At 46.5% G+C, this 14,236-nt stretch overlaps 1 protein-coding gene across 1 annotated transcript in view; it reads right to left on the reverse strand.

Moving 5' to 3' along the window:
- The window catches only part of LOC127586389 (TNF receptor-associated factor 3-like), a 47,514-nt gene extending 34,709 nt beyond the window's left edge, over window positions 1-12,805 (reverse strand). Inside the window, exon 1 of the mRNA XM_052044313.1 lies at window positions 12,660-12,805. The gene's annotated coding sequence lies outside the window, so the exon portion shown is untranslated. The remainder of the gene's footprint in view (window positions 1-12,659) is intronic.
- Window positions 12,806-14,236: the final 1,431 nt, after the last annotated feature.

Below are 14,236 nucleotides of genomic sequence, written 5' to 3' on the forward strand. Positions count from 1 at the left end.
CTCCCCTTCCTCCCCCACCCTTCCCCACAAACACCACCCCACCCCCCACCTTCCCCGGTACCCTCTCAAGGAGCTTCATATCCTTCCTAAAGTTTGGTGACCAGGACTGCGTGCGATACGCCATCTGTGGCCCAACCACTTTATAAAGCTACAGCATAACCTCTCTGCCTTTGTTTTCAATGCTTCCATTCATGAAGAACAAGACACCACAGGACTGGCTCTAATAGCTTGTGGTCTACCCTGCCTGTGCTTTAACAGTAGCTTCTTGGTTCCAAAATAAACCCCACAGGCAACAGACTCAGCTCCCTGGCAGAGGATTAAACCAGCTTCACTCGGAGATCAAATGAGTAGCATTTTGCAAAGGTTCAAACAGAACATCAACCAACACCAAGCCTATCTATGCTGATTGTACTCTACACTGGGACAAACACGGTCTTTTATGTTGAAGGAAGAAACCACGTTGATCTTATAAGTTAATTCTAACTATTGGTCAGATATTAGGTCACAATAAAGGCAGGGATAAAGTGAACAAGAGAGAAAAGGAAAGTGTAGAAGAAAATAAAGAAAAAGGGGGAAAGAATGAAACAAGGAAAGAAAAACAAGTGAAGAAAGAAGAGAGTAAGAAAAGGAAATAAAAAGGAACAAAATGCAGAAATGAAGGGTTACGCTGGAAATGAAGGGTTACGCTGGAAATGAAGGGTGGACGCTGGAAATGAAGGGTTACGCTGGAAATGAAGGGTGGACACTGGAAATGAAGGGTTACGCTGGAAATGGTTACGCTGGAAATGAAGGGTGGACGCTGGAAATGAAGGGTGGACACTGGAAATGGAGGGTTACGCTGGAAATGAAGGGTTACGCTGGAAATGAAGGGTGGACGCTGGAAATGAAGGGTGGACGCTGGAAATGGAGGGTTACGCTGGAAATGAAGGGTTACGCTGGAAATGAAGGGTGGACGCTGGAAATGAAGGGTTACGCTGGAAATGAAGGGTGGACACTGGAAATGAAGGGTGGACGCTGGAGATGGAAAGGAACAACTGCTTCACCCTCTCTGACTTTCTCTTTCATCTCAAGGGTTGAACCCAGGAGTGAAGCAGCCCTTTGTCATTATGGTTTAATTATAGACCTGAGCTCCCTGCTGAGCTATCCAGAATATGACATCACATCTATAAACCAAATTTATCTGTTGTCACAGGGCATACATACCCAGGGTATGAATGCCAGGAAAATTAGCTTTCTGCAAAAAACAGTCCAGAACATTACAGCCATGACAACATGTTAACATAGACTTAAATTAACATAAATTGTACATAACTTACATGACAAAATAAACTAAGATAAACAAAATTACCATGCAGCCTGTATTCTCCCGTATCTAATGAGTTAAACACTGCTTTTAAGCCTTCTAAAATCCAGCAACTAACTGGTTTACTCAATATGACTGGGCAGTGATCCAGTCTAAACCTGCCTGCTGGTTGATGTGTCCAAGGTGTTTAATATTCTCTGGGTACAACACCATCCCGCACACTAATAAAACACAGGCAGCAAGCAGTCCTGAGGTGTCAGGTGCCCTGTAACACGTTCCAGCCAAACATTTATAAAGTCAGACATGGCTCAACTTAAATCTACTTCTACAGCACTGGGACCCAGGACTGCAACAGCAGCAGTTCTTTTACAAAGCAGATGTGGTCATTTCATACGTACTTCATCAAACATTCCAAAAAGTGATTCAGTTGTAACTGGGTCACGCGAGATTAGGTTTAATGTCAAAAAGCCTTTTGCAGAGTGTGGTGAATCTCTAGAATTCTCTACCCCGGAGTGTGTGGAGGCTGGATCACCCGGGGAGGGGGGGGGGGGGCGGTAGCTAAAGTGGAGGGAGACAAATATTGAATGATCAGGGGATAAAGGGATGGGGAACTGGAACAGAGGAGGAGAAGAGGAGATGAGGCCTGGGGCAGATCAGGTAGGATTATACAGAATGGCGGTGCAGACTTGAGGAGCTGAGCAGCCTACTCCTGCTCCTATTTTCTTACGTTCTTATTCTATTGCATTCTAATGTGTAACATTCATAGAACCATAGGACACTACAGCACAGAAAACAGGCCTTCTAGACCGTGTGAAACTTTATTCTGCTAGTCCCATTTTCCTGCACCCTTCAACCTGCGCCCAGTCCATAACCCTCCAGACCGCTCCCATCCATGTATCTTTCCACATCAGATGGCGGCTCATTCCACACTCCCACCACTCTCTGAGTGAAGAAGTTCCCCCTAATGTTGCCCCCAGTGATCTATTAATTCAATCAGTGCACCTTAATAATTACTCAATGGTTAAAACTGATGACAAAGCTGCTGGGAACTTCTCTCCAAAACAAATTTCTCTGGTCTCCTTCCTTGTTCTGACGAAAGATCTGAAATATTCTGTTTGTCTTCCCACACATGTAGCCTGACCCGCTGAGCACTTCCAGCTTTTTCTGTTTTGACCTTAGATTTCCAGCATCTGCAGTTTTTTTCTGTTGATTTACATTGCAGTTCTGATTCACTTTCCTGTTTTTATTACAGCTGCACCTGCAACTCTTTTGATTTTCTTTTACTGCTTTTGGCTTCCCCTGTGCATGAGGAGGCAGCATTGGGAAGATCGGGTGCAGTAAAATAAATTGGGAGGAGTCCCAGCAAATGAAATCAGTTGTCGGCAAATTAAGTATCTCATTTTATAGCCTTGAGGGTTACACACCCACAATAAAGAAAACACAGGCAGATGTAGGATATGAGTCTGCTTGATCCTGTCCTCCCATTCAGAGAGACCTTGGTCAATCCTGTATCTCAAGCCCACTGTTCAACCAGAAAAACACGATGATGCTGGAGGAACTCAGCAGGCCAGGCAGCACCCGTGGAGAAAAGCAGGCGGTCAACGTTTCAGGGTCAGGACCCTTCTTCAGGAACTAAGATAGGAAAAGGGGAAGCCCAATATATAGGAGGGAAAGAGCAGAGCAGTGATGGGTGGACAAAAGAGGGGAGGCGGGGTGGGCACAGGGTGGTGATAGGTAGATGCAGGTAAGAGATAGTGATGGGCAGGTGTGGGGGAGGAGGGGAGAGCAGATCCACTGGGGGATGGGTCACAGGTAAGGAGAGAAAGGAAAGAGAAGAGAGAGGCTAGGAAAGGGAAGAAGAGAAGAAGCATATGGTGGGGGGGTGGTTGTGGGGAAGGGGGGGGTGGGGATTACTAAAAAGAATTTCAACCTGATCTCATTTCCCAACTGCACACCCAAGTACAATTTATATACAACAGGCGTCTATCAGTCTACTGCCTTTTCAGACAGAGTTCCAGACCACCCCCCACCCCCCCCCCATCACTCTCACGGGCAAGGGTCCCTCTCCACTCCCTTCCAACCCTTAATCTCATCATTGGCATATTCAGAGAGGCACGGTGGTGCAGGGAGCAAGGCCACTGCCTCACAGCGACATGAGTTCGATGCCGACCTCCGGTGCTGTCTGTGTGGAGCTTGCACATTCTCCCTCTGATGGTGTGCGTTTCCCCAGGATGCTCCACCTTCCCAAAGACATGCGGGCTGGTAGTTTAATTGGCCACTGTATATTGCCCCTAGTGTGAAGGTAAGTGGTAGAACCTGGGGAGAGTTGATGGGAATGTGGGGAGAATAAAATGGGATCAGTGTAACTGGGTGGTCGATGAAGGGCCTGTTTTTGTGCTGTATGACTGTATGAAAATTATGGATTATCCTGTTACAATGTCACGCTACAACTGTACAAGTCATTGGTGAGACACACCCGGGAGTATCGTGTGCGGTTCTGGTCACCCAGCTACAGAAGGGTATCATTGAGCTGGAAAGGGTACAGAAAAGATTTACAAGGATGTTACCGGGACTGAAGGGGTCAAGTTATAATTAGGGACAGTATAGGTTGGGGCTGTTTTCCCTGGAGCATAGGAGACTAAGTGAATAACCCTAGAGAGGTTTACAAACCACGAGGGGCATAGATAAGGTGAATGGTCACAGTCATTATTTTCCAGGGTAGGGGAGTCTAAAACTGGAAGGCATAGGTTTAAGGTAAGATTTGACCTGAGGGTCAAATTTTTCACACAGAGGGTGGTGGGTATGCGGAACGAGCTGCCAGAGGAAGAGATAGAGGTGGGTATGATTACGACAATTTAAAGGCATTTAGACAGGTACGTGGATGAGAGAGGTTTAGAGGAATATGGGCCAAACACAGAACTAGCTCAGGTAGACAACATGGTAGGCCGAAAGGCCTGATTCTGTGCAGAATGGCTCTTTGAGAGTTATGGATTGTCCAAGTATTGAGCCATCTTGTACTTGCACACACACCACCTCCATCCAGGCCTCTTTATGTTTTCCTAACTCTTCTCTTTGAAAATTCTTTCTAAAGGATTCTAATCGAATTCCATGCTAAAGTTGCTTGTAAAACTAATTTTAAAAGGACTTTACTGTTAAAAAATTAAGTTTGAAAGGGAATGAAGTGTCTCCCATGAGAGGGTGAGTCAACAACCACAGGGGACAGATTGAAAAACCATGAGGTGTAGAGTTGGCGGGAGAGGAGAGGAAGTTTTGTTTCACAGTGAGTCCTGGTCTGGGACACGCTGTTGAAAGGACAGACTCAACAGGAACTTCCAAAGGGGAACTGGATAAATTCTAGAAGGAAAAGGTGTTACTATGGGGACAGGGAAGAGAAGTGGGATTGACTGAGGAGCTCTCCTAAGGGGCTAGTACAGCCACAACGGGCCAAATATCTGCAGTCTACCAAACCATGATTCTGTGCCCACAGGAAGTAGTTGAGATGAATCAGAGGGTAGGATTTAAGGTCACACTGAACAAGGCACAAGGTGCAGAAGATGGTGAAGGAGTAGAAGGCAGTGAAGAGAGGAGGGAGGAAAGTGGCTCGTGTGAGGCAGAAACCACAGCATGGAGTAGAGGGACTGAATGGCCTGGTTCTGCACTATAAGTTCTACAGTATTCTCTCAGTTGGAGGAGGACATAAATTTCTTAGAGAGACGTTAGTCTCAGGACCACAGTGAGAGACTTGGTCTTCATGTAGTTTGGCTGACCTGAGAGGGGTCAAAGAGGGGCTGAAGTGAAGCCAACAGAATAAAGGCTTCACCCTTCCTTTCCCGCGGGCATGGGCTCCCTCTCCACATCTGGTAGTTCACCCCCACATCTACAGATGTGGGATCTCTTCCCACATCTGGCAGGTGGTGGTTCACCATCAAGTGCTGGCTCTCTCAACATCTGCCAGGTGTGGTCTCTCCACACATCTGGCAGATGGTGGCTCACCCTCACATCTGGCAGACGCTTGCTCTCTCCTCATATCTGGGTGGCTCTCCGCATCTGGAGGATGCCGGCTCTCTCCTCACATCTGGCAGATGATGGTTGTCTCTCTGCTGAGGGACAGGGGAGAGGCAGGAGGGAGTGCAGGAGACAGGGAGAAGATGGGATAGAGGGAGTGAAAGCCAAAGATAGGGAGGAGCAAGAAGGCTGAGGGTGCACTGGGGCAGGGAGGGTGTGGGGGTGGAAGGGAAGGATGAGTGTGACAGAGGGAGCCAGGGAGAGATGAAAGGAAGGGCAGTGTGAGGGGGAGGGAGGGATTGAGAGAGAAACCACATCTGTATCCAGTGCCACACCAGAGACTCAAGCACCAAATTTGGGCCCAACTTTCCCAGGGCAGTGTTGAAGGGGCACTGGACTATTGGGGCATTGACTTCCAGATGTAAAATCCCAGGACACCATTTTAAGGATCAGTGGCAGAGTTATTCCCCCCTCCTGTCCAAAGCAATCAATGTGACGGCAATCAGAAATCATTGCCTCTGTCACAATGTCACACGAAGAGCAAAGTCGTGGAGAACCCAAATTCAGAACACCAGAACGAGACTGGAGTCAGGATGCTTCCTCTGTACTGAATGCAAACAGAAGGAGTCTTGCCTTGGGACTCTGAGTCCCAACATGGAAACAGGGTGTTCTAGGAGAAACTGCAAAACCAGGACTGCTCTAGAGTTACCAGCTCTAAGCACCCAGGAGACAAAGTATACCCAGAGATAGACCAATAATCTGGCAACAAGTGTTTGTGAAACCAGGGTTCTTATACTAGTCTCCTGATGGAACTCAGGTGTGTGTCATTAGGCAAATAGTAGTGCATGGAAACCATGTGCTGGACAACAAGGCACCATCAATGGGGATAAGGGGCAGAACCGAGAGCCAGCGCTCAGAACCACAGCAGCCTCACTGCCCTGTGGGATCTTGCTTTGCATAACTTAAGCTTCATACATTAACAGATCGACAGCACCTCAGACAAACGTGGTGCATTGGCTGTGAGGCACAGGAGATCTGGTATCACAGAAACCTCCACGGCTGAGGGAGACCGATGTTTGCACCACGGGGGAGTGTCAAGGGTTACAGGGGAACGGGCAGGAAATGGAGCTGAGGCCAAAATCAGATGAGCCGTGATCTTGCTGATTGGCAGAGTGAATCAAGGGGCCTCGTTGCCTTCTGCTGCAGTTCTTTACAGAAATGCAAGTCATTTCCTTTCGTGAATTAACCTCTACCGGGGACATGAATCCATGAGCACAGGGGCCCAGAGACTAGGTCAATAGGTTTCAGAAACTCAGCTCAACAGACAAGTGGGCCTTGTGTATGTTGATAGCGACCCAGGCGATTGTGAGTTTCCCACCATCCTTTAGTACAATGGTGGATAATGGAGTCATTATCTAATTGTGGCAACCAATTCCGACCAGCGAACACTCTGAAAAACTTCTACAGATGTGCTGTTGAAAGTGTCCTGACTGGTTGCATCACGGTCTGGTACGGCAATTCGAATGCACAGGAACGTAAGAAGCTGCCGAGAGTAATGGACTCAGCCCAATCCATCACGGGCACATCCCTCCCCACCATTGGTAGTATCTACAGGAGGCGCTGCCTCAAGAAGGCAACATCTATCATCAAGGATCCCCACCATCCGGGCCGTGCCATCTTCTCGCAGCTACCATCGGGCAGGAGGTACAGAAGCCTGAAGTCCCACACCACCAGGTTCAGGAACAGCTACTTCCCTTCAACCATTCGGTTCTTGAACCAACCTGCACAACCCTAATCACTACCTCAGTATAGCAACACTACGACCACTTTGACCATGTTGCTCTACAATAGACTTTTTTTTGTTCTAATTGTGTTCTTCCTTGTGTATGTTGTATAATTTAAGTTATCTTTTCCTTGTGACTGTTGCATATCTGATGCTATGTGCCTGTGATGCTGCTGCAAATAAGTTTTTCATTGCACCTGTGCACGTGTACTTGTGTATGTGACAATAAACTTGACTGTAACGACCTTAACTTCAACTATCACTTTATCTAGGACAAAACTAGCAAGAAGCAACCACACCCCACAGTGACGGAGAGCTTTGTGAACTGTAGATTCAAAATTCACTTCTTTCCTTCCAAACACAGCACCTGTCACATAAAGTGTCCCATTTTTACCTCATAGTTTCTCAAATTTAGGACATTCAGCCCATCGACTCTATGCCAGCTCTCAGAGCGATCCTGTTCCCTCCACTTAGTTCTCTGTAACCTGTTCTCTCCCACACACCCATCAACCCTCCACTGATTCTTCTGACACCCTCACACTGGGGGCAAGATACAGCGGCCAATTAACCTATCGACCTGCACTTCTTTGAGATGTGGGAGGAAACGTACAGGGTGACACAGTGGTGCAGTCACATACCACAGCACTAGATGTTATTTTCTAACCTTTTGCATCTACTCTATTTCGTAAAACCATTAAAGTGAGAGGAGGGAGTTCACACCATTGGTGGGACCTCATTTACAGTAGTGACCTCCTTATTTAAGGAAGAATGTTAATGTGTTGGGAACAGTTCAGAGAAGGTTCACTGGACCTACTCCTGGTCTTTGAGGAGGTTTGTCTTGTGAGGAAGAGATAGACATATCCGTTGAAGCTTAGAAGAGTGAGAGGGGATTTGACTGAAAATAGATTCTGAGAGGTCTGGACAGGGTGGATGTACAGGGAATGGTTAGTAAGTTTGCGGATGATACCAAAATAAGTGGTGTTGCAGAAGGTTATGAAAAGTTACAAGGAGATGTTGATCAGCTGGGTATGTGTCTGAGGATTGGCAAATGGCTTTGAATCCAGATAAATGTGAGGTATTGCATTTTGGAAGATCAAACTAGGGTAGAACTTATACAGTGAATGGTAGGGCCCTGGGAAGTGTTAAGAAACAGAAGGATCTAGGAGAGCAGGTGTATAGTTCACTGAAGGCGGTGTCACATGTAGACAGGGTGGTGAAGAAGGTGTTTGACACACTGGCCTTCATCAATCAGGGCATTGAATATAGGAGTTGGGAACTTACACTACAGTTATATGGGATGTTAGTGAGGCCACACTTGGAGTATCGTGTACAGTGTGGTTGCTCTTTTACAGGAAAGATGTTATTAAAATAGAAAGGGTGCACAAAAGATTTACCAGGATGTTGCCTGGACTTGGGGGCCTGAGTTACAAGGGGAGGTTGCAGAGACTAGGGCTTTATTGCCTGCAACGCAGGAGATTGAGGGGTGACCTGACAGGGGTATATAAGATCGAGGGGCATAGACAGGGTGAAAGCACACAGTCTTTTTCCCAGGGAGGGGGTGTTAAAAACAAGAGGGCATAGGTTTTAGATCAAAGGGGAGAGATTTAAAAGGGACATCGGGGCAGCTTCTTAACACAAAAGGTGGAATGAGCTGCCAGAAATAGTGGTTGAGGCAGGCAAATTAGCAACATTTAAAAGCCATCTCAATAAGTCCATGGATAGGAGAAGTTTAGAGGGCTGTGGGCCAAACACGGGCAGATGGGACTAGCTCGCTGGGCAACACAGTCGGCATGGACGAGTTGGGCCGAAGGGCCTGTTTCCGTGCTGTGTGATTCTTTGTGGAGAGGATGTCTCCTCTTCTGGGAGAATCTGGAACAGGGAGTCACTGTTTAAAAATAAGAGGTCATCCATTTAAAATAGAGATAAGATTTTTCCTTAGAATTCAGCGAGTCTTCAGAACGTTCTTTCTTAAGGGCAGCGGAAACAGTCTGAATATTTTTACAGAAGAAGTTCATAGTCTTGATAAGCAAGGGGGGCGGGGGTGAAAGTTTACCAAGGTTAAGCTAGAATGTGAAGCTGAGGTTACAGTCAGATAAACCATGGTCTCATTAAATGACAGAGCAGGCTTGATGGGCCGAATGGCCTCAGGCAGCCCTGAGCTCACACGTTGAGCTTTTCCTGTGCATTATAACTATTTTTAAAATGGTGATCAGCAAGATAACGCCACACCTGACAGCTGGATTGATACATCTGGTGGAGTTGCCAACAGATTGGATGCATGCCTAATGGTTTCATTTGATGTCTCTGACTCCAAATTCTCCCCTACCCCATCTACCAGATCTCCAATAAATTCACACTAGACTAGACAACTTTTTTCTGTCCTTGTAAGTTTATTCACATCGACATAAGCCCCAGCAATTCCTTGAGTTTGCAGACTCTGGTATCTCAAGCAGCCAGTCACTCAACCCATCTATGATATCTCCCTGTTTACCCCTCCCTCTCCCAACAGTTAACATATGAGGAGCGTTTGATGTCTCTGGACCTGTATTCGATGGAATTCAGAAGGATGAGGGGGGGATCTCATTGAAACCTACTGGATACTGAAAGGCCTGGATAGAGTGGACGTGGAGAGGATGTTTCCAGTAGTGGGAGAGTCTAGGATCTGAGGGCACAGCCTCAGAATAAAGGGACATCCCTTTAAAACTGAGATGAGGAGGAATTTCTTCAGCCAGAGGGTGGTGAATCTGTGGAATTCGTTGCCACAGAGGGCTGTGGAGGCCAAGTCATTGGGTGTATTTCGAGATTGATAGGTTCTTGATTGATTAAGGGTTATGGGGAGAAGGCAGGAGAATGGGGTTGAAAAAAAATCAGCCATGATTGAATGGTAGAGCAGACTCGATGGGCCGAATGGCCTAATTCTGCTCCTGTATCTCACGGTCTAACAGTTCTTTTTTGGGGGATTAACTGCATCTTTATCAATATTTAAAACATTATTTAAAACAGCTCAGAGCCCACCTTGAACTCCTCGATCTCACACAGTGTGGATCAAGCGCATTGCCTCATTGAAGTTTTAGGTAAGTTGTTGGTGGTTAAGGAACTGTCTCGAAATGATATTCATAAATTAATATCAAGCAATGGAAAGTCATAAATACTCTCCATAGAGAGCACCTTATCCCCCAACTCTCTCCCCCCCCCACTCCCTCTTCCACAGTACTGAGGAACCAACCAGGGAGCTTTCCTGAGGATCTTACTGATCCAAATGTTCACTGGATATACACCTGTTGCAGGAGGCTAGTTCCTGAGATCTTTTGCAGTCGTGAAACCCAAAGCTCCAAATGAGTCCAGGGTTGTGACAAATAAAGCTAGCAAGGAGAGCCAACAACCTACAGAAATTAACTTAACTGTGACGCATTATTTTGTTACTTTAATGTCTCCGTTCAAGTCCTGTCTAATAAAATGCGGTCAGAATGTGTAAAATGCACGTCTGAGTATCAGAGCTAGCCACACACTTGCCCCCAGCTCAGATAGGCCCGCCCTCAGAGAGGTGCCACCTTTCAACCAATCTGTCTCCTCAGGTACAACACAAAAGATGCTGGAGGAACTCAGCAGGTCAGGCAGCATCTATGGAGGGAAATGGACAGTCAACATTTCAGGTCAAGGCCCTCCATCAGTCCAGATGTCATCTGTCAAATGTCAACTGTCCTTTCCCCTCCACAGATGCTGCCTGACCCGCTGAGTTCCTCCAGCTTTTTGTGTGTTGCTCCAGATTCCAGCATCTGCAGTCTCTTGTGTCTCTATCTTCTCAGGGGGGTGAAGCAGTCACTATTCCAAGAAAGGGTATGATGCCCTGGCCAACACAAATCCCTCAACCAACACTGGTGTAAAATGAAGTTCTCTGGTCGTTGTGTACAGATCTGGTTTCCATATCTAAGAAGGTAGACAAGAGTGGAATGAAGATTCACCAGATTTCTGGGATAGTAGTCTTGTCATCTGAGGAGAGATTAAGCAGAATGGGCCTAAACACTCTTCAGTTTAAAAGATTGAGAGACAATCTCATTGAAAGGTACAAAAGGAAAGATACAGACTAGAGAAACAAAGGACTGCAGGACTGTAGGTTGAGTGAGCCAGGGCTTTTCTCTTTGGAGAGAAGGAGGATGAGAGGAGACTTGATAGAGGTCTACAAGATGATAAGAGGCATAGATCGAGTGGACAGTCAGAGACTTTTTCCCAGTGCGACAATGGCTAACACGTGGGGACATAATTTTAAGGTGATTGGAGGAAGGTATAAGGGGGATGTCAGGGGTAAGTTTTTTACACAGAGAGTGGTGGGTGCGTGGAATGCACTGCCTGCAGAGGTTGTGGGGGCAGATACATTCGGGACATTTAAGAGACTCTTAGATAGACACGTGAATGATCGAAAAATAGGGGGCTATGTGGGAGGGAAGGGTTAGATAGATCTTAGAGCAGGATAAGATGTCGGCACAACATTGTGGACCGAAGGGCCTGTACTGTGCTGTAGTGTTCTGTGTTCTAGATGCTGGAATCGAGATGAAAAACACGATGGTGCTGGAGGAACTCAGCAGGCCAGGCAGCATCTGTGGAGAAAAGTAGGCGGTCAACGTTTTGGGTCAGGACCCTTCTTCAGGACACTTCAGGATACAGATTAGATTTTTCCCCTGGCTGGGATCAAGAGTCTCAGCAATGGGTCAATCATTCAGATAGAGATGAGAAGAAATTATTTTGGTCAGAGGATGACAAATCTTTGAAATTCTCTGCTCAAGAGAGCTTTGGAAGTTCAGTCATTGAGTTTGTTCAAGATAATGATTGATAGACTTGGATATCAAGGGATTGAATGGATGTGGGTTAGTGCAATGGGAGAAATAATCAGCATGATCTTGCTGAATGGCAGAGCAGCATGAGGGGATAAATGGCTTAGTTCTGGTTCGATTTCTTATGTTCATTGGCTGTACTGATCAGCTAACATGTGTCCTGCATTATTACAAGGACTCGGTGTGCTGAGTTGCCTTGTGGTTGTCAAAGGCACTATACGAATGTAAGTCTTTCTATCTAGCGAAACAATCCCCAATTTGGACTCTCATACTTAATAATTCAGGAAGAGGCCATTCAGCCCATCTTTACTAGTAAGTCTTGTCTTCTTTTTCCATAAAACTACCACCAGCAGCAACAATTAATAACCTATCCATAAGGGTCGCCAACCATTGTGACACAATAGAAATCACCAGAACCCCACCAACAGGATATTACCAATGTATGAAGCATGCAAAGCAACAACCTGCATTTATATTGCTCCTTTAACGTGGTAAAATGCCCTAAGTAGCTTCATAGGAGCATTAACCAATAAGCTTTGACACTAAAACACTAAAGCAGAGAAAGATATAAAAGGCAGGTCAGTAATGATCAGAGTGCCCTCAGCATCCAACTGAACCCAAAGCTCAGGCACACAGAGTGTTCTGAATGAGACTCACAGTCCTGTCCAAAGGAGTAAACTAAGTCTTTCTCCTTACAATAGACGGACGTTGAAACTAATCCCAGTTAGGACACACTCACCTTAAGCAACTCCTTTGAACCATTACCAGAGTGGTCTCCACAGTCAGGCTAAAAACCATTTGTGACCCAGGTCAATGCACATCCCATCCAGGAGAACTCCATTCAAGCACAATTGACTGGGCTCAGTTAGAACACAGCTTAGTTAAGCTGCGCTCAAAGGTGCTCTGTCTCACGACTGTTCAGTTTCTGCTTGTTGCTGTGGAAAGTACCCTTTCTTAATTGGCCCTTTCCAACAAGGCGTGCAAAAAAAATTGATTTCCTTTGGAAATCCCCATACTGTATCTGATCTGTAACCCTTTCAGTACAAGAGAGCTCTTCATTTGTGCGTCTCAATAGGGAAGAAAGAAACTACTCCGGTGAATGCAGCCAGTGTAACTGAGAACCCCTGTCCCTGTGAGTGAATGGAATTCTCCCTTTCAAATTCTGTAGCTAAAACGGAGGGAGAAAAGGACCCAGATCTACACTGTCCTTCTCAAAGTGTCTCCAACTGCTTTCGTGCTGAGTTTCTGCTGTTCGATTGCCAAAAGCAAGACAGCCAGGTTGTGGGCAGAAAGCTCCCACAGACAGCAATAAGAAAATCCTTTTCAGAAATATTTCTTTAGAGCATAGAAAGAGGCCCTTCAGCCCACCTTACTGACCATCAAGCACCCATTTATAATAATATTTTATTCTCTCCACTCTCCTATCAACTAACCCCCCCACAGATTCTAGCACTCTCTCACACAAACCGGCAATTCACAGCGGCCAATTAACCCACCAACCCCCGCACATCGTTGGGACGTGGGAGGAAGCCGCAGCACCCGGGGGAAACCCACGTGGTCACAGGGGAAACGTGCAAACTCCATACAGACAGCACCAGAGGTCAGGATCGAACCAGGATCACTGGAGCTTTTGAGGCAGCGGTTCTATAAGCTGTGCCTCTGAGGTGGAGTTATCTTCCTGCATTCACACACAAGAGCAGATAAGGCACATCATGGTGTATGACTTCTTTTGTCTTCTCCTTGGGGTTGAGAAAGACTTGCATCTGTTTCAGTGGTTGTGGGACTCTTTATCAGGGGTGGGACAGGAGGGGCTTAACAGGACAGAGGGGTGAATAGTTTGGCAGGTGGCACGTCACCCCTTGGCCATTTAGCCCAGGGTTCACAAGGGATTTGTGATCCTTCACGCCATCCCTAAAGCCCCTCTGCATTTTGAGCAGTCATAGGATGAGGAATCCCAATAATGGGCAGGGTTGTTGAATGTTTTCAAGGAGGCTTGAGGAAAAAATCTGTGACTTATTTCCCCTGTCTCTTGCCGTGATGGAGGTTGGCGTAGATTGCCCACTTCAGGAGTCTGGCATCAGTCCAGTTGGGTCACTTGGAGCCTTGACACTGGAGACATTGGGCTGGGAGAGGACGACGATATTGGTTCACTTACCTTGCCAGGGACTTGGGGACTTCCTTGAGGGAAACTCTCCAGTGTTTCGAAGTGCCTGATGTAATGATTCAATAGAGCGTTGGTTTATGGCAATGGTCCAATGTGTTGATGGGACCTCCACAGGAATTTTTCTTGTGTTCACATCCACCCCTGACTACTCA

The sequence above is a fragment of the Pristis pectinata genome, chromosome 35, assembly GCF_009764475.1.
Source record: "Pristis pectinata isolate sPriPec2 chromosome 35, sPriPec2.1.pri, whole genome shotgun sequence".
Taxonomy (NCBI): Eukaryota; Metazoa; Chordata; class Chondrichthyes; order Rhinopristiformes; family Pristidae; genus Pristis; species Pristis pectinata.